The 21,115-nt window shown below is 45.4% G+C and overlaps 1 non-coding gene across 1 annotated transcript; it reads left to right on the top strand.

Annotated features, from left to right (window-relative positions):
• The first annotated feature begins 20,461 nt into the window (after positions 1–20,461).
• On the top strand, positions 20,462–20,536 carry Trnai-uau (transfer RNA isoleucine (anticodon UAU)). Its single transcript has one exon. It is a non-coding gene; the product is annotated as a tRNA-Ile (tRNA).
• Positions 20,537–21,115: the final 579 nt, after the last annotated feature.

Raw genomic sequence — 21,115 nt, 5'->3', positions numbered from 1 at the left:
AACGCTGGTGACTACTTTGAAGGGCAGTAACAGGTGCAAACATGTAACTGTTTTGTATCGGTTGTGAATAAATAGCTGCCACTATTTAAGTTTCAACCCTCATACATAGATAAAAACTATCAATTTCCCTTTGTAATTTCTCTACCCTACCTAGAAGATTAAGGAATCCGAAATTTGAAGCTGCGACACACAGAATGCTAGTTTTGCTTTTCGATAACGACATCCTCCCATGTAGTCACGGCCCAGAGATCCGAATGGCGGACTATTTTACATCCGCAGTATTTTCCACTGGAGGATGCCACCATTATTAATTTATACAGTAGAGCTTCATGTCCTAGGGAAAAATTACGAATGTAGTTTCACCTTACTTTCAGCCATTCGCAGTACCAGCATAGCAAGGCCAGATCACTCAATCAGACTGGTGGCCCTGCAACTATTGAAAAGGACGCTGTCCATCTTCGGGAATCTCATGTTTGTCTGACTTCGTCAGAGACACTCTCTTTTGTGATTTCACCTACAGTACGGCTATCTGTATCGCTGAGGCCCGTGAATCACTCTGCCTCGTCAGGTTCATGGTTCATGAGGGGGGAGGGGGGGAGGAATTATGGAGTAGGAACAGTACATCAGTGTTCACTGAGGGGGGAGGGGGAGGGTGGAATTATGGAGTAGAAACAGTACATCAGTGTTCACTGACAGAGAGATTACGTTCTGTGCTATGTATAATCTTTGGAATTAACAAAATTACGTAGTTCTGTCGTATTTAACCGCTAAAAATGGCTTTTTTTATTGCAAGTAACGATATAAAATGTTTTATAAAATGCCGAACGGAGAGAAAATGCGCGTAAGGAGAGCAATGAGGAAAGCTTTCAATGAATTTGAAAGTAATGTTTTGCTTACCGATCTGACTTGAATCCTAAGAAGTTTTTGTGTTACTTCAAGTCAGTAAGGTAATCGAAATCATCTGTTCAGTCCGTCAGTGACCATACTGGCACCGAAACGGACAAAGAGAACAACGAAATACTGAGTTCGGTCTTCTGAAACTGTTTCGAAAGATTCTTCTTTCAATCATCACACGAACGCCAAAACAGAAGATATCGTAATGTGTGATCGTGGAATAGAAAATCAACTACAGCCGCTTATCAGTGAAAATCTACATGGACCAGATGAGATATCTGTTAGATTTTACAGAGAATATACAAAATAACTTGCTCTCTTTCGTTGTTCGATGTAGTAACGAAGGGTACCTAGCGACTAGAAAACAGAGCAGATCGTTCACGTTTTCAAGAAGGGTTGTAGGAAAGATGCATATAATAATTATAGGTCTATAACGCTGAAATCATTGTATTATAGAGTTATGGAACATTTTCTATGCTCAGGTGTTATGACATCTTCCAGAGCGAAAACTATCCCTTATAAAAATCAACATGTATTCGGTAGCGATCTTACGAAACTCAGGTCGCTGTGTTAGACCATGAGATACTGGGTGCCGTATACATCGGTGTCCAGGTTGTCGCCGTGTTCCTTAACTTCAGGAAACAGTTGTCACATTTCTGTACTTTCGTGTAGTGAACAAACTACGAGCTTACTGAGTATCAGACCAGATTTGTGACCAGATTCAGGACTTTCAGGTACAACTGAACACGTCGATAATAATGGCACAAAATCGACAGATGTAAAGACAATTTTAGGAGTACCCCAAGGAAGTGTGCTACGACCCTTATTGTTTACAAAATATATTTAAATGATCTAGTGCGTAACTTCGGACGTTCCATTAAGCTATTACGACAGGAGGCGGTTGTCTGTCAGGAGGGAGCAACCCCCGAAGACCGTAACGAACTGCAGAATTACCAGCAGTGGATAGATGACAGGTGCACGGACTGGCAGTTGCTCCTGAATGTAAATAAATATAACGTAAGGCGCATAAATAGGCGAAGGAGTCCACAATAGTATCGTTATACTATTGCCAACAAATCATTGGAAACAGTGACTATCGTAAAATGCCTAGCAGTAAACATTCGGAGCGGCCTAAAGCGAAATGAGCGGTTAAAAAAAAAAGATGCAGTTGTAGGAAAAGCAATTGTCCGGCCGACATTCACTGGAGAAAACTTAAGGAAATAATTCTTCACTACTGTCCATGACTCTGGGACCCAACCTAGACTGGACAAGATTCAACGAAGAGCGGCGCGTTTTGTCAGCGAATCGTTCAGCCTGCGCGAGAGCATTATGGAGGGGCTGTTCAGCGAACTCCGGCGGCAGACGCTACATGAGAGTCGTTCACATCATCGACAGATTTACGGTTGGAGTTCCGAGAGAGGCAACAGGGCGTAATATATTACTTCTGTTACTTCTTTCCACATATGTCTCACAAAATGACCACAGTGAGAAAATCAGAGAAATTAGAGCTAATATGGTGCGTTATCGTTAGTCATTCTCCCGACCCTTCAATTGCTAATGGAACAGGGAAGAGGGGAAAAGATAGCGGTACGAGAAGTACCCTCCATGATAAGTTGTAACGTGACTTGCGGAGTGTAGGTATGTACACTGGTGTGCAAAACTCAAGGACGAATGTAGTTTTCGCATGATGTGTCTCTGCCAATTATCAAAACTCGATGAAACTTGGACCTTACTCAGAAAGAACTATTACAGTATAGTACAGACGGTATATGCAAGACACATTAGGACAAACTGAAAAGACGCTTTTAGTCAGAGGCAATAATTGCACTGAATCCACCGCGATTCACGATAGATACAAAAGGCGGTAAATGGTTATTGATATGGTGTGTGATCACCACGGATTGATTGACTGAGGAGGGAGTTATGCGACTAAACGGCGAGGTTATCAGTCCCGCGATTCAAAAGGTATGTGTGTCAGACAGAAGAGGTCGCTAAAAGTGGACGGATCCATTCAGAAGGGTCAAACTATAAGGCGAGGAAGCTAAAAACACACGCAGCAGAAGGCATACAATGGTAGGCCAAATCTAAAAGCTGGAAAAATAGAGGGCCAAAAGAGTGGTCATTGCAAGAAGGAGTGGTCATGGGTCCCAGACTCAGAAGACACGAACAGAGGCTCCAACCACAACTACAAATATACACTCCTGGAAATGGAAAAAAGAACACATTGACACCGGTGTGTCAGACCCACCATACTTGCTCCGGACACTGCGAGAGGGCTGTACAAGCAATGATCACACGCACGGCACAGCGGACACACCAGGAACCGCGGTGTTGGCCGTCGAATGGCGCTAGCTGCACAGCATTTGTGCACCGCCGCCGTCAGTGTCAGCCAGTTTGCCGTGGCATACGGAGCTCCATCGCAGTCTTTAACACTGGTAGCATGCCGCGACAGCGTGGACGTGAACCGTATGTGCAGTTGACGGACTTTGAGCGAGGGCGTATAGTGGGCATGCGGGAGGCCGGGCGGACGTACCGCCGAATTGCTCAACACGTGGGGCGTGAGGTCTCCACAGTACATCGATGTTGTCGCCAGTGGTCGGCGGAAGGTGCACGTGCCCGTCGACCTGGGACCGGACCGCAGCGACGCACGGATGCACGCCAAGACCGTAGGATCCTACGCAGTGCCGTAGGGGACCGCACCGCCACTTCCCAGCAAATTAGGGACACTGTTGCTCCTGGGGTATCGGCGAGGACCATTCGCAACCGTCTCCATGAAGCTGGGCTACGGTCCCGCACACCGTTAGGCCGTCTTCCGCTCACGCCCCAACATGGTGCAGCCCGCCTCCAGTGGTGTCGCGACAGGCGTGAATGGAGGGACGAATGGAGACGTGTCGTCTTCAGCGATGAGAGTCGCTTCTGTCTTGGTGCCAATGATGGTCGTATGCGTGTTTGGCGCCGTGCAGGTGAGCGCCACAATCAGGACTGCATACGACCGAGGCACATAGGGCCAACACCCGGCATCATGGTGTGGGGAGCGATCTCCTACACTGGCCGTACACCACTGGTGATCGTCGAGGGGACACTGAATAGTGCACGGTACATCCAAACCATCATCGAACCCATCGTTCTACCATTCCTAGACCGGCAAGGGAACTTGCTGTTCCAACAGGACAATGCACGTCCGCATGTATCCCGTGCCACCCAACGTGCTCTAGAAGGTGTAAGTCAACTACCCTGGCCAGCAAGATCTCCGGATCTGTCCCCCATTGAGCATGTTTGGGACTGGATGAAGCGTCGTCTCACGCGGTCTGCACGTCCAGCACGAACGCTGGTCCAACTGAGGCGCCAGGTGGAAATGGCATGGCAAGCCGTTCCACAGGACTACATCCAGCATCTCTACGATCGTCTCCATGGGAGAATAGCAGCCTGCATTGCTGCGAAAGGTGGATATACACTGTACTAGTGCCGACATTGTGCATGCTCTGTTGCCTGTGCCTATGCGCCTGTGGTTCTGTCAGTGTGATCATGTGATGTATCTGACCCCAGGAATGTGTCAATAAAGTTTCCCCTTCCTGGGACAATGAATTCACGGTGTTCTTATTTCAATTTCCAGGAGTGTATATCTTGCTCACCATCTGGTGAGCAAGATATATGAGGCAGGCGAAATACCCTCAGACTTCAAGATGAAAATAATAATTTTAATCCCAAAGAAAGCAGGTGTTGACAGATGTTAAAATTACCGAACTATCAGTTTAATAAGCCACAGCTTCAAAATACTAACGCGAATTCTTTACAGACGAATGAAAAAACTGGTAGAAGCCTACCTCGGGGAAGATCAGTTTGGATTCCGTAGAAATGTTGGAACACGTGAGGCAATACTGATCTTACGACTTATCTTAGAAGATAGATTAAGGAAAGGCAAAGCTACGTTTCTAGCATTTGTAGACTTAAAGGAAGCTTTTGACAATGTTGACTGGAATAATCTCCTTCAAATTCTAAAGGTGGCAGGGGTCAAATACAGGGAGCGAAAGGCTATTTACAATTTATACAGAAACCAGATGGCAGTTATAAGAGTCGAGGGACATGAAAGGGAAGCAGTGGTTGGGAAGGGAGTGAGACAGGGTTGTAGCCTCTCCCCGATGTTATTCAATCTGTATATTGAGCAAGCAGTAAAGGAAACAAAAGAAAAATTCGGAGTAGGAGTTAAAATACATGGAGAAGAAATAAAATCTTGAGGTTCGCCGATGACATTATACTTGTGTCAGAGACAGCAAAGGACTTGGAAGAGCAGTTGAACGGAATGGACAGTGTCTTGAAAGGAGGATATAAGATGAACCCAACAAAAGCAAAACGAGGATAATGGAATGTAGTCGAATTAAGTCGGGTGATGCAGACGGAATTAGATTAGGAAATGAGACACTTAAAGTAGTAAAGGAGGTTTGCTATTTGGGGAGCAAAATAACTGATGATGGTCGAAGTAAAGAGGATATAAAATGTAGACTGGCAATGACAAGGAAAGCGTTTCTGAAGAAGAGAAATTTGTTAACATCAAGTATAGATTTAAGTGTCGGGAGGTCGTTTCTGAAAGTATTTGTATGGAAGTGAAACATGGACGATAAATAGTTTGGACAAGAAGAGAATAGAAGCTTTCGAAATGTGGTGCAGCAGAAGAATGCTGAAAATTAGATGGGTAGATCACAAAAATTAAGAAGAGGTATTGAACAGAATTGGGGAGAAGAGGAGTTTGTGGCACAAATTGACATGGTGAAGGGACCAGTTGGTAGGACATGTTCTGAGGCATTAAGGGATCACAAATTTAGCATTGGAGGGCGGCGTGGAGGGTAAAAATCGTATAGGGAGAGCAAGAGATGAATACACTAAGCAGATTCAGAAGGATGTAGGTTGCAGCAAGTACTGGGAGATGAAGAAGCTTGCACAGGATAGAGTAGCATGGAGAGCTGCATCAAACCAGTCTCAGGACTGAAGACCACAACACAATGAGTAGTACAGAGTGATAAAAGAAGGGGACATTCCACCAATACATGGGATACTGTCAGTCTGGCTCAACAGTCACATTTTGGGTGCGGCTCGTTATGCAAGAGAAAACAATGGGTGAGCCTAGAATGACAGATGCATAGACACCATAAAACTGGACTCCTTCCAAGAGGAGTAAAAGGAAGAGCTCAAAGCTTCAGTAGTCTCCTTGATTGTGCGGAGTTTATTACTGTGCGCAGTAGTGTACTCGAAGTTATTCCACTTTTGTCGCGCAAAGGTAGATTTGATGTGTATCCGCATATCTGCACCTGGAATCATAAAAGGGAATGGGAGGCAAGTCCCAGCCTCTCTATCCAAACGGTCAGCCAGTTCATGTACACATGACTTGGGACCCAGAGTAAGACAACTAAGCAGGCAGCACATCCAAGGGCAGAGAGAAGATCATGGATAGCAGAGACCAATGACATAGCATGTCTATAGCCCCTCCAAGGCTGCACATTGAGTCGGTAGATAGTAAAACGCTGTGGATGGAGGCCTGAGCTACAAAATGGAGGGCGCTGTAAATGACTAGCAGCTCTACAGTGAACACACGACATGATCCCGGCAGTAAACGGTGTTCCAAGCCAGTAGGAGAATAAAAGTGTATCCCGCCGTATCTATCTTTTTAGAAGCATCAATGTAGAAGATGGTAGCACTCTGGTACTCTTCAAGGATGGAAAACACAAGACGCCGAAATATCATAGGGCGACAGAGACCTTAGGACCCTGGAATAGGTCACTCCGAATCCGTGGTCTACGCCCTGTCCAAGGATGGGGAGGGGGTGCAAGTGGAAATACACGCAGCATCTTCCAGTGAGTGGAAATTGAGATCCTGACAGAGGGCAGTAGATGCATTCCAACTGGCAATCCCACCCGAAAGCGGGTATCAGGAGGGAGACATCCCTCATTTGCAAAGAGGACAGAGTGCATGAGATCGTCAGGGAATTGTCGAATGGCGATTGCGTAAGAAACTAGGAGTTGTCTCCAGCGTATTTGTAAAGGGGGATTCCCCACTTCTGCGAGGACACTGTTGACGAGACTAGTGTGAAAGGCAGTGATAAGCAGATACATCCCATACTGATGAACTGGGCAAACAGAGTGGAAGGAGGCTGCTGAGCCATAAACCTGATAACCATAATCTAACCTGGACAAAACCAGAGCACAGTAATTATGGAGAAGAGCAGCACAGTCTGCACCCCAAGATGTGTGGGCCAAGAAGCAGAGAGCATTTCGCTTCCGCATGCAGGTAGTCTTCAAGAAACGGGACTTGCTACAACATCTAGGTGCTGGCTGTCTAAATAAAGTTCTAGATCGAGGTTTACTGTGGGTCGACGGAAAAATGCATAACCTGCTTTTAGGAGAGGGAAAACTGGAAGCCAATGGGAAGGGCCCATGCAGATGCCCATCAGATGGCACCTTGGAGTCGGCGTTCAGCAGATGCTACTGAGTGGGAGCTGCATCAGGTGCAAAAATCGTCGACATACAACGCTGGGGTAACCAGAGGCCCAACAGACGCTACAAGCCCATTGTTGATGGCAAGTAAGAGTGTGACACTTAATACAGAACACTGTGGGATACTATTCTCCTGGATCTGAGGGGTGCTGAGTGAAGCACTAACACTAGCCCGGAAGAACTAGAGGGATAAAAATAAGTGGATAAAGAAGAGGGGCCGCGAAAGGCCCAGTCGTGGAGGGTAACTAAAATGTAGGTCAAAGAAGAGCCACAACAAGTTGCCGGTGTTTAGAAAAAATCTGTCGGATTGCTGCTTCCAATCAGAGTAAATGGTCAGTTGTAGATCGTCCATCCTGGAAGCTACACTGACACGTGGACAAAAGGCCCCAAGATTCGAGTACCCAACATAATCGGAAGCTAACCATACTCTCAAGCTGTCGGGAGACGATGGGTTCTTCCCCGGCTTAAGTATGGTGATATCTATGCTGTCTCGCCGTTGTGAGAGGAAGACATCCGTGAGCAAAATGCAGTTGAAGACCCTGTGTAGATGTTGCCTCTGGTTAATGTCCTAGTATTGGATCATCTGGCTGTGGAAGGCTGGCTGTGGAATCTGGATGTCGGACCATGTCATGCGATGATTTCCTATTCAGTGAGGGGTTCATTATAGGCTTTAGCTTGGTGGGGTCTGAAACAGAGGGGGTTTCTTCAACTTTTCGTTTATGAAGGAGAAAGACAGCAGGATAGGAAGAGGACGTCGATGCTGTCACAAAGTACACACATAAAAAAAAAACGTTTTGCATCACCCCAGTTCCCAAAACTCCTCAAGATAGAAGTTGACTGTGGATATTGTATCACAGACACAGTTCCTTTGACTGTTCAGAGATGTCACTAAATCCACCAAAAATTGTAAACAACCATGCACGAGCAGCGCCTATTAGACGGAGGGGGTCCTACAGTCGATCAGTTCCAGTCATTCCACCAGGAAGGAGGTACCTGGTTCGTGATGTCTGTAGGTCAACTATGCCTAGACAGTCACTACCGCGGTTCTATCTCATCCGCATTGTTTGTGCCAGGAAGGGATCTGAACAGGGGAAGTGTCCAGGCATCTCGGAGTGAACCAAAGTGATGTTGTTCGGCTATGGAGGAGATACAGATAGACAGGAACTGTCGATGACATGCCTCACTCAGGCCGCCCAAGGGTTACTACTGCAGTGGATGACCGCTACCTACGGATTATGTCTCGGAGGAAACCTGACAGCAACGCCACCATGTTGAATAATGCTTTTCATGCAGCCACAGCACATCATGTTATGGCTCAAACTGTGTGCAATAAGCTGCATGATGCGCAACTTCTCTCCTGACGTCCGTGGCGAGACCCATCTTTGCAACCACGACACCATGTAGCGCGGTACAGATGGGCCCAACAACATGCCAAATGCGCTGCTCAGGATTGGCATCATGTTCTCTTCGGCGATGAGTGTAAAAAAAAAAAAATGTTCAAATGTGTGTGAAATCTTATGGGACTTAACTGCTAAGGTCATCAGTCCCTAAGCTTACACGCTACTTAACCTAAATTATCCTAAGGACAAACACACACACCCATGCCCGAGGGAGGACTCGAACCTCCGCCGTGATGAGTGTCGCACTTGCCTTCAACCAGACAATTGTCAGAGACGTGCTTGAAGGCAACCTGGTCAGACTGAACGCTTTAGACACACTGTCCATCGAGTGCAGCAAGGTGGAAGTTCACTGCTGTTTTGCGGTGGCATTATGTTGGGCCATCATGTGCTGCTGGTGGTTATGGAAGGCGCCGTAATGGCTGTACGATATGTGAATGCCATCCTCCGACTGATAGTGCAAACACATCGGCAGCATATTGGCGAGGCATTCTTATTCATGAACGGCAATTCGCGTCCCCATCGTGCACATCCTGTGAATGACTTCCTGCAGGATAACGACATCGCTCGACTAGAGTGGCCAGCATGTTCTCTAGACATGAGCCCTATCGTACATGCCTGGGTTAGATTGAAAGGGATGTTTATGGATGACGTGACCCACCAACCACTCTGCGGGATCTGCGCCGAATCGCGGTTGAAGAGTGGGTCAATCTGGACTAACATTGCCATGATTAACTTGTGGATAGTATGCCATAACGAATACCGGCATGCATCAATGCAAGAGGACATGCCACTGGGTATTAGAGGTACCGGTGTGTACAGCAGTCTGGACCACCACCTCCAAAGGTCTCGCTGTATGGTGGTATGGTGGTACAACATGCAATGTGTGTTTTTCATGAGCAATAAAAAGGGCGGAAATGATGTTTGTGTTTATCTCTATTCCAATTTTCTGTACAGTTTCCGGAACTCTCGGAACTGAGGTGATGCAAAACTTTTTTTGATGTGTGTATATCATGAGGTGTCCTGCAAGGACCTATGGATCAGTACACAGAGCACCCTGTAGGAGAGGACCCTGGACAGTTGATTGTCGCTGCCAGCCCAGCAAGCTACAGAGCTTGAACCAAACTTGAGGGGTTGGGGTGTTGTCTGGGGAAGGAGACCAGACAGCAAGGTAATCGGTTTCACCAGATTAGGGAAGGAAGTATACCGTTCCCTTTCAAAGGAACCATCCTGGCATTTGCCTGGAGTGATTTAGGGAAACCTAAATCAGGATGGCCAGACGTGGGATCCAAACCTGAGATGAAGAGGCTTATGTACCCTGGGAGGAAACATAGCGCTCCCAGCATTCATAGTGTTCTCAGCATTTCTTTTTATTCTGCTCAATAAGGTAGCGAGCCTTGGCACACAGATGCTTAAAAGCGAAAAGTTTGGTCTGTGAAGAGTGTCGTTTAAATCATTGCAGCGCTCATCGGCGGTCCTGAATAGCAACTGCTACGTTCTTGGTCACCATAGTGCAGGTCATAAACAAGGAGGACCTGTGGATAGGGGGATAGCAGTGCCAGCAGCATGAGGAATAATGTCAGAGATGTCTTGAATGACTGCATCAGTGCAATCGGAGAGAGAGGTGTCAAAGTGCATAGCAGATACGTTTAGAGGCCAACTGGTTCTCCAGAAAGCCCATTGTGGAGTTCTATCTGCCTGGCTGTTGCTGGGGAACGATAGATAGAATCACCAGAAAGTAGTCACTGTCTCAAAGATCATCTGTCGGTAACCAAGGTAGTGAAGCCACAAGAGCAGGGGAGATCATGAGATCGATAGCAGAAAAGGTGCCATGAGCAACACTGAAGTGGATAAGAGAAACATCATTGAGGAGACTCAAATCAAAGTCTTAGAAAACCTCTACCCATCAAAGGTTGGTGTGAACTGAGGTCTCCGTGGAGGAGATACAGGGGCAGGAGTTCCTGTATTAAGGTAGGCAGTTCAACATACGGAAGTGGCGTACCTGGAGGGAGGAGACATTGCAAATGATGATTGCTGTGGTTATTCGCACTCATATTACTACTGTTTCCAGCTTGGCATGAAGGGGGATCCAGTCACTAATGATGTCTATGCGAACTAAAATGCAGACCCCTCCAGATGCTATCTCAGGCCCAGTACTGTTCTGACAGAATGGCTGATAACCATGATGATTTAGAGAATGGTCATCATGGAAGTCCATTCCTTCAAGAGCAAGACAGGATGCAGAATCAGAGGAACAAGGGTGTTTTATTTCTGGCAGTGACAGTAATTCCATTGGGTTATCATGTGGTGAGAGTCCAGATTACACATCAAGAAGCCGAGGGGAGATGATATTACTGGGTCACTGGTCGTAACTGACGAGGATGGGGTGACATCCACAAAAACTGGGTCTGATTCACAGGGAGGAGGGGGAGGAAAACCCCCCAGGATGCCGATGAAGCCTCGTCCTTGGACTTGAGCTGCTTCTTCTTCTCCTTTAGAGGGAGGGAGGAGGCGTTATCAGTAAGGGAACACATAGCACCAATGTCCAGATCAGGCAAAAGGCGAGCAGCTTTGGTGCCCTAGGAGCCTGGGTCCCTCATCCCACCTGAGGTTGGAGGCTTCCTATCTCGAGTATAACAGGGAGTGGTGTTTTGAGAGAGAGCCCCATCCCTAGCTGGAGCCAGACAAGAGGATTCTTCTCAGGCTCATGAGGAGGATGAGGACGAGGAAGACAATGAGTAGTTCCTTGAGAGGAAAGGACAAGAGCTGCTCAGAGTAAGGAAGGGGAAGAGGACAGGATGGGGATAAGGAGGAGGGGGAGGAGGGGAAGATGTAACTGAGGCAAAATGAGATGAGAATTCACAGTCAAACTTCTTCTGGGCCTCAAAGTAGATGAGATGGTCAAGGATTTTTGCTTCCTTTGTATACATTGGACATTCTGGTGACTGGGGAGAATGTAGACTAGAGCAGTTTACACCATTAGGAGGTGGGGTGCAAGGGCTCCCCACATGGAGAGGGCGGCCACAGTCACCACAGTGGCATCACATGTGGTGGACATGTGGCTGGAAGCAACACATGGAAGATGGGATTAATAGTTTGATGTTGCATCTGTATGCCACCATTTTGACCTTCTCAGGCAGGGTATCGCCCTCAAAGGACAGGATGAAAATGCCAGTGTCTTCACGATTGTGTTTAGAGCCTCTCTGGACATGCCAGACGAAATGAAAGCCACATTGTTCCAGATTAACCCTGAGTTCATCATTGGACTGGAGAAGAAGGTCCTTATGGAAAATTACACCATGTGTCATATTGAGAGACTTGTGAGGAGCGGCATTGACTAGGATATCTCCGAAGTGTCCACAGTCATAGAGGGAGGCTGACTGGGTGGCAGAAGTTGTCTTTACCAGATCTCATCTTGCTTAAGGACTCAGCTTCACCAAACTTGTCCTCAATGTGTTCCACAAAACAAAGAAGTTTGGTTGTGACAAAAATCTACCCATCAGTCCTGGTTCAGACCAGGAACTGCAGAAAGGCTTGGCCATCCTCCCAGGGGTTAGCCAAGGGGGGAAATTCTGGGGAAGCAGCAACAGGAGCTGAGACAGAACTTTTCCTAGGAAGAGACGTAGCTGCAGAAGAGCAGCAAGAGGGTTTGACACATTTCAAATGACAAAAGTCTGTCCTGGTACCACCCACTCTGATAAGGTGCTAGCCTCGTGGGTACGACCCAGCCACAGCAATGGCAGCCTGGCATGACGGTCGTTGCTGGGAGTTCCGATGCCCCGAAAAGATAGGCAACCACGCCTAGGCTTCCACGAAGCATTCACAGTGCAGGTACCAGCAATGTGATCCCTGTGGTATCAGGAAGCTCAGCTCGATTAGTACGTAACAGCTCTATCATACAGACTGTCTACCGAGCAGGTGACCTCACGAGTAGGCGAAAGGGCTATGGCAGAAAGGGAGAAGAAGGAAGAAAAGGGAAATGGAGAGGAGAAAGAGGAGGTGGAGGCGCAAGGGGAGAGAAACCCACGCCATAGACGCTAGAGAGCGAGTTCTTCCCCATCTGGCTCACACTACAGATTTAAAATTTAGAGATGGAAGTCAAAGCCCTAAGAGGGAGAAAGAAAAGGAAGAAGAAAAGCAAATTAACCAGAACCCCCAAGACGAAACGACGTCAGGACGATAGCTGAGTTTAACTTAAATAAGAACATCAAGAGAGGGAAAGGAAGGGACAAAGGGAAAGGAATAAGGACAGGGAGAGAGAACGAAGGGGAAGGTAAAGCAAGCTGGAAAAGAGAAAGGCTGCAACAGCTCAGGGAGCCATGTGCACCACACACGTACCCACGAAAGACCTGTGGGCCTCCCTGGGGGGATCACCATGGATGGTGGATGGCCCTGTATGATCTGCAACATGCTCTCATCCTGGTCACAAGGATGGTAAGGAGTTCTAATGGTTCAATGTTCCATACCTCCACCTGTATCGTTGACTGTTGCTGATTGGTTGTTGGATCAGTACATATGCTGCCTACACGTCGCCAATGCATACCAATATAATGTTCCTGGGTCCTTTAAGTGTTCCCATCTCTCGCCACATCCAACATTCTCGAACATGACCATTCTTGTGGTCCAGTTTCTGTGGTGTAGGAAAGCATAATGTTGAATGGAGGTGCTGAATTCCAAATCTTTTGAAAATGGTACACTCACTGGTCAGTGTTATTATAACATTGTACTCTTTCCCCATGTGCATCTTTTCAGGGGTGCATTTGGCCGTGACTCCATTTTTATGGAGAACTACGTGCGACCGCATCGAACAGCGCAGATTAAGAGCTCTTGGAACAGGAGGGTCCTCAGCGAATGGACTGGCCTGCCCGTTCCCCCCGACTTAAAACCCATACGGCACGTGTGGGATGCATTGGGGAGACGCATTGCAGCAAGTCTGCATGCACCACGACCAGCCAAAGTTGTCAGTCGCGCTTATGGAGGAATGGAACTCCCCATCACTAACCTTGCGGCCGCCATGGGAGTACACTGCAGAGCATCCACTGCCGTTCGTGGACATCATACACCCTATTAAGAACGATGTCCTATCTTTCGTCATGTCCGGGGGACCACCATGAATTGCTGTGACTTCAGAGTTTTTGAAAAAGTGCCATTTCTGTTCGACTAATTGCGTATTTCTTTCAGTTACTTTCTGTTCTATATTGTAGCAGTTCTTTCTATGCATGCCCAAGTTTTATCGAGCTACGTAACTCGACAGTGGCACACCATGTGAAAGTTAGTTTCCTCTTTAAGTTTTGCACAGCAGTGTATACCCTGTGTGTGTGTGTGTGTGTGTGTGTGTGTGTGTGCGTGCGTGCGTGCGTGCGTGCGCCTCAAATGCAGCGGTGGGTCTTCAGTAATGACTAGGCAATGGGTTTACATGTCAGGTTTACATGTCGGAGGATCGCAAGAGTACACAACGATCCATACACACTGTGGTGCTCAAACCAATCTTCTGTTTCTTGTTTGCCTTGCTTAGCTTGGTAGAACCATGTAGAACGTCATGTGCCGCTTGTAACAAATACCTCATATGCGAGAGGAAAGCAAATCTCCTTTCCTATTCTTATTCAGACTCGTCTATGAACAATTTTCTCCCAAACTTAAAATTGTTTTGCAGCGTTTTCCGCCATGTTCGATGATTTACATACAGTAAATCATTCAGTTTTGAATGAACTCATCTCGCGATTTTATCGTGGACATAGTACCCCCATTTTCAGTGGGAAGAATGCTTTTCACAATTTTGTACATTCCGAAATTGTCATTTTGGGCATGTGTCCTTCATCGTTCCTGGTAATAGTGGCGTGTAGTGAATTTTTGTCCTCCCTAGCGAATCCCAATTCCGTACAGCTGTCAGATTTGCGTAACTATTGATTTTATTTGTTGTTAAATACGGCATGTGCAGACATCAGTCCTGACGGCTCAGTGCCAGAACTGGAGAGAGGTCATGCGTGACGGACGAGTACCTGCCAACAAAAGATTGGACTCTTTCCTGCTTTGTTCTGGCGTCAGCTGCAGGCGCCTCTTCCTGCGGCCGACGCACTGTGGGGACTTACTTTCTGCAAGGCTTCACAGCAACAACAGATCGACAACTGTCACCAAAAACCAGTTTATAACCAATGAAAATAAGATACCCACGCAAAACAAATGTTCAAATGTGTGTAAAATCTTATGGGATTTAACTGCTAAGGTCATCAGTCCCTAAGCTTACACACTACTTAACCTAAATTATCCTAAGGACAAACACACACACCCATTCCCGAGGGAGGACTCGAACCCCAGCCGGGACCAGCCGCACGGTCCATGACTGCAGCGCCTGTGATTAATCCCGCGCGGCCACGCAAAACAGCTACGCTGATAACGTAAAGGTAGGATTGTATCTGTTAGAGTTCGTTCAGAGGTAAATAGGCAAACAAATTTCCTACTCTCCTTTCATCGATGTGTGAAAACAAGCCCTAAGAACGTGTAACTAACACCCAACTTGTACCTTTAAGTGATTTGAAAAGTGTTGATGAAGATATATACGTTCGGTGTTTTGAAAATCTCGCAAAGATAGCTGTTCAGTTCTTATGCTTGTTTCTTTAAATCCAGGGGTACTTGCAAAAGTAACGAATTCAGTTCTCCTGCCGCGGTGCCCGAGCGGTTCTAGGCGCTTCAGTCCGGAACCGCGCGACTGCTACGGCCACAGGTTCGAATTCTGCCTCGGGCATGGATGTGTGTGATGTCCTTAGGTTAGTTAGGTTTAAGTAGTTCTAACTTCTAGGGGACTGATGACCTCAGATGTTAAGTCCCATAGTGCTCAGAGCCATTTGAACCATTTGAACGAATTCAGTTCGCTTCACTTTTAAAGTTGTAGCTAGATGACAAACACGGCATTGCCCAGGTAATCATTTCTCCAATTTTCTATTAGAAACAGAAACAAAAAAAAGAAGTGTGCTTGTACTGTAATGGCTAAAAAAAATTCATTTCCATATTTTTGTGGAAACACCTTCGAAATTATGAAATACTCGTACAAAGAAATGTGCGTAATATACAAATTTATAGGAACAACTACTTCGCGTGTCTAAAACGAGAATTTGTAAACACCTCTTCATAGTTCTATAGAGGTCCGCTGTTTTCGTCTACAGCCATTTACGTTTCGCAGTTGAAAGCTGTCAAAAGCGCTGCCAAGTGTCAGGCATTTACTTAAGTTGACCCGATTGTAGAAGTGTCTTAGTAATAAGGAATAAGCGTATTCAAATTTCATGCATGAAGCGACATTTTCTCCCGTACCTCAGTGTTTATGTCGTCATATGCCTTGAACTATATGTTGTACGATGATATATTTGTGTAAATACCTTTAGTGGCATATGTGGATACCGTCTACGAAATATGTTGCATGTCGAATTAGCAGAAAAGAAGTGATAAATTTAAAAGTCATGCATGGCGCGGCAGTTTTTCAGCATCTAAGTGTTTAGGACGTCATACTTCATGAACTATGATAGGTAGGTACTTCTTACCCCAACATCGATTGTTGCCTGACAGTAACGGAAATGTATACCAAGTTTCGTTGAAATTAGTCCAGTGGATTAGGAGAAGACGTGGAACGTACACACACACACACACATACATGTACACAATCATATATCCATTTCTGTAGTATGTATGGCTTCAAGTGAAGAAGTGCCTTCTGGTTTTCTATTACCTCTTTAGTTCTTTGTTATAATGGTCAGCAACAGATGCGTGGTTTACAGACAAGAAGACTCCTTGTAAACCGAGCGAGGTGGCGCAGTGGTTAGATACTGGACTCGCATTCGGTAGGACGACGGTTCAACCCCGCGTCCGGCCATCCTGATTTAGGTTTTCCGTGATTTCCCTAAATCGCTCCGGGCAAATGCCGGGATGGTTCCTTTGAAAGGGCACGGCCAACTTTCTTCCCCATCCTTCCCTAATCCGATGAGACCGATGACCTCGTTGTCTGGTCCTCTTCCCCAAACAACCCAACGCAACTCCTTGTAACTACAAAACGGGTACTGTGGGTAATGAAGCTTACAGCTTAACATCTTGTACACAGTACTGTAGTTATAGACGTTTAAATTGTCAAGGGTGGGAAAGGAAATGGGTCGTTGTTTTACCGAAGAAACCACTCAGATACTGACGTGTATTAGTTTAGGTAGATCATGGGAAACGTAACTTTCTCGAACTGTATTTGAATCCCGCACCTCATAAATGCGAGTACCTTGTTTTAACCACAGCGCCACCTTGCTTAGTTTCACGGCATATCAGCAGTTCATAACTGCAGCTATGGCATCAAAACATTTACTACTTCTTGGCAAAGCATGAATACCGAACCAGAACTGCAGATACCGACTATTCTAACAAGGGGGAGGCCACGACGTTGGGATCACGGATTTACTTCAAACTCTGTACACCTACAGTACGCCGTTAAAACAATGTAATCTGCAAGTAGTAACGTGCACTACGCTGGCAATCCGAGAAAATCGCAAGATAACTTTTACGCGTTATTATGTAGCTGGTGTATTGTGCGAAGGTGCCAGTGGTAAGAACTCATCGTGGTAAAGCCATTAGCGTTCGCACTGTGCAGGCGACTCTTGGACGAGGCAACGGTTCGAATCCCGTTACCAAATACTTTTTAATCTATATTTTTTTCATCGTTGTTCACATTATTTAATTTACATGACATTTCAGAGGTAATATAATGAAAAAAAACACGTGCATTTCCAGGAAGTTGTAGTGAATCTCATACGTTATTTGCCTATTTACTATTTGTAACTAAATTTTCAAGGACAAAGGACAGGCTTTGAAAGCCCAAGTCAACTCTCGATAAATAGTGATATGAATGTCGTTACTTACTATCAGTAAAATAGTAAGTCACAATGTGCCAGAGCACAAGAGAGAAGTACAATTACTCGTCGGATGTACTCTCGACATGACACACTGCAGGATGGTCTTTGTCATACAAACATAAATTGAAACTTCAAGCAAATACACATGGCTTTTTCGTTATATTATCTCTCTAATGTCATGTAAATTAAATAATATAACCAGTGATGAAAAAAATTAGATTTAATAATTAAGTCTGATCGGGAGTCGAACCATCACCTCACACACTTCGTCTTACGAAGCTCGAACACTAGTTACTTTTTTTTTTTTTTTGCCCATTTTGTTCATTGTATTTGATCGGAGCGGACGTCACATGACATCCATTGAAGTTCATTGTTGATCCCTTCACTCAGTTTTATTACAGAGACCGAACACGCTGAGCTCTCTGACAGAACACACTTGACCACCTGGAACTCTAACGTCTGTAACCCACGCACAGATAAATAAGCAACATAATAACCGCGTAAAACTTCTCTTTCCATTTTCTCAGAATTGCCAGAGTAATACACCTTATAACTTGCACATTATGTTGTCTTAAACGCCTACCATACGCGTACAAAGTTTGAAGTAAATCTGTGATCCCAACGTTGTGGCTTCCCCATATAGGTAAAAGCACATTGTTAAATTTATACCATAAAGTGTGAAATTATATGTCGCTGACGGAGATCATTCAATGTATGGCATGAATGCTCTTTCACCCAACGAAATCGCTATCAAATCACAGTGACAGTCCCGCTTTAAATTGACCTTCTACACACCTATTTGTTTTGTGAACAACAGGGTCAGTTCAAGTTTGCTGGCTGCCATGTTAAAATCGTAATAGACTGATCAATAATTAAATAAATACCTTCATGGCATTTTATGGGATTATACAGATATTTCGTACTAACGAAGCTGCAGTTGATAACAGATAACAGTTACAGTAGGGTAGCTGCGTATGTTTGAACACAGTCCAAAGTGTCCTGTAGGTCTGCCAATGTACGATGGTGGAATCCACGATCGTGGGATTAGCTCATTTCCCTAAATATAAAATGATGGAAAATTCAAAAAGATGGCGCGAAATTCAAAACAGCCCAATTGTGCTAAGCGTAAAATGGTGGGAATTAAAAAATCCAAGATGGCGGACCTACCCCAACTGTCCTAAGCGCAAAATCCTACATGGCGAACCTAGAAATACGTTAACTGCCTCTGTGACGTCACAGTCCAAGATGGCGGACCAGAATGCCGTACCTGGAGATACGAGCACAGCCCTATGAAGTTACAATCCAGGATGGTGATACAAGATGGCGGAGCTGAAGATACAAGTACAGCTTTAAAACTGAGCATCGTTGTCAGAGCATGGTTGTCAGATGGTTTAAATCCAAGTTGGTGGACCTGAAGATAGGAGTACCGGCTGTATGGTGATTAGATTTCTCGTTCTCTGAGTTTAGAATCCAAGACAGTCACTGGGCTTACCCTCACAGTCGCAAGCCACTTGCCCTGAGTTTAAAATGATAGCAGCCCAGCTGTCAAAAGTTTAAACAATTTCCCCCATTTCTCTGACATCACAGTTCACTGAAAGTTTGCATGTTTAAACTTAAACGTTTGCAGTAGGATAGGATAGAAACAATTGCGATTTTGTGTTAAAATTTTCCGCCCCGTGTGGAACCACCGTAAATAAAATAAAATAAAAACTATTATATGACCCAGCATCCCGTAAGCCTAATTTCAAAACTTATGAAGGTCAGAGCTTAAGAATGTACCATACATGGACATGCATAAAGTTAGATAAGTGGTCTTCCATAAAGTGTGTGGTTCTGCCCTTTTAATTTGGATACCTACGTCTTTTTATATAGATCCTACTCTGTGAGAGGCTTTCCGGTAGGCCTAGTAATTGAGTACGTCTCCTGTTTTATGCCATGTACCATGGATGTACTATTTTAAACTAATTTAAGCTCCATTATTCGACTTCTAGGGACTCACATTTTATGTGTGTAAATATTTTTTTCTTAACAGTTTTAGTATAAGTTCTGTTTATCTTTATTAATGCTAACAATTTGAATAGGCGTCATTGTTTATTTATAACTTTGTAGATGCACCTGAAGATGGGACACAGGTCCTGAAACCGAGTTGTGCTTTAGTTTTAGGGAATAAAAAAAATTATCTCTGCCAGATCTTACCACTGACAACAAAACTGAACGCTGTTAACGAAGTTTAAATGCGAATAAGTACATACATACATAGTGTGCACTCATATACAGTATGCATTTGTGTACACAGTATGCAGTCTCTCTCTCTCTCACTCTCTCTCTCTCTCTCTCTCTCTCTCTCTCTCTCTCACTCACTCTCCCCCTCTCCCCTCCCCTCTCCATACACACACATTTTCGCTACATGTGCGACACATGAATCCAGCCACACAAGTGTATAGTGTTAGTACGGTTGGGTCCCATTCCTGTTCTCACAAATGAGTCGCTTGCATTATGTCATGACAGTCCCATTCCTGTTCTCACAAATGAGTCGCTTGCATTATGTCATGACAGGACGATTTACAGCTATGTCCTTATGATTGGAAATTGACTTCGCACACCATATGTAGAGGATATATGAAGATGGTATCTGTTCTTTCGGACACGTATGAACTCTTACGGGACTCGGTAAGATTGTGTGCCGCGAGTAATGAGTGTAATAGGCAGGGGCACTACGAATATAGTGTGTGGACATTAAGTTGGGAATGTAGGTCTCACGGGGAGCGTGCAAGGGATAAATCCCTGCAGTCGCACTATCTTCTGTGCCCTCGGTGGCTCAGATGGATAGAGCGTCTGCCATATAAGCAGGAGATCCCGAGTTCGAGTCCCGGTCGGGGCACACATTTTCAGCTGTCCCCGTTTGTGTATATCAACGCCTGTCGACAGCTTGATTTCATTATCATTTCATATGTAGAGGAGGAGGTAGAGCCGCATCACAGGCACTTCAAGTAATCATCAACGATGAGAACCACAGCTGCCGCACAGTACACAACCGTAGCACATCTCAGGGTGAGAACTGTCTCCGTTCAGAATGCATACGTTTCGAGTGGAGACCTACACACTTCACAATCTGTGATCCATTCGCCTCATCTTTCGTCAAGCTGATAACCTTATTGTTAGCCAACTTTATGCTATAACGATTATCATCAGCAAATCCAATGTGTCGAACGCATTGGGATGGCAGTATATTACTTCATATGAATCACATTCCTTCACTCAATAGATGAAGCTGTCAATATATAAATAAAGTAACTTTGGAACACCAAAATGAGTTTTTGCGAAATCATTATGAAACTGGTACGCGTGAAGTTTAGGCGCTACAGTCTGGAACCGCGCGACCACTACGGTGTCAGGTTCGAATCCTGCCTCGGGCATGGATGTGTGTGATGTCCTTAAGTTAGGTTTAAGTAGTTCTAAT

This window comes from Schistocerca cancellata, chromosome 1, assembly GCF_023864275.1.
Source record: "Schistocerca cancellata isolate TAMUIC-IGC-003103 chromosome 1, iqSchCanc2.1, whole genome shotgun sequence".
Lineage (NCBI taxonomy): Eukaryota > Metazoa > Arthropoda > Insecta > Orthoptera > Acrididae > Schistocerca > Schistocerca cancellata.
This window is presented reverse-complemented; position numbering and strand designations above follow the sequence as displayed.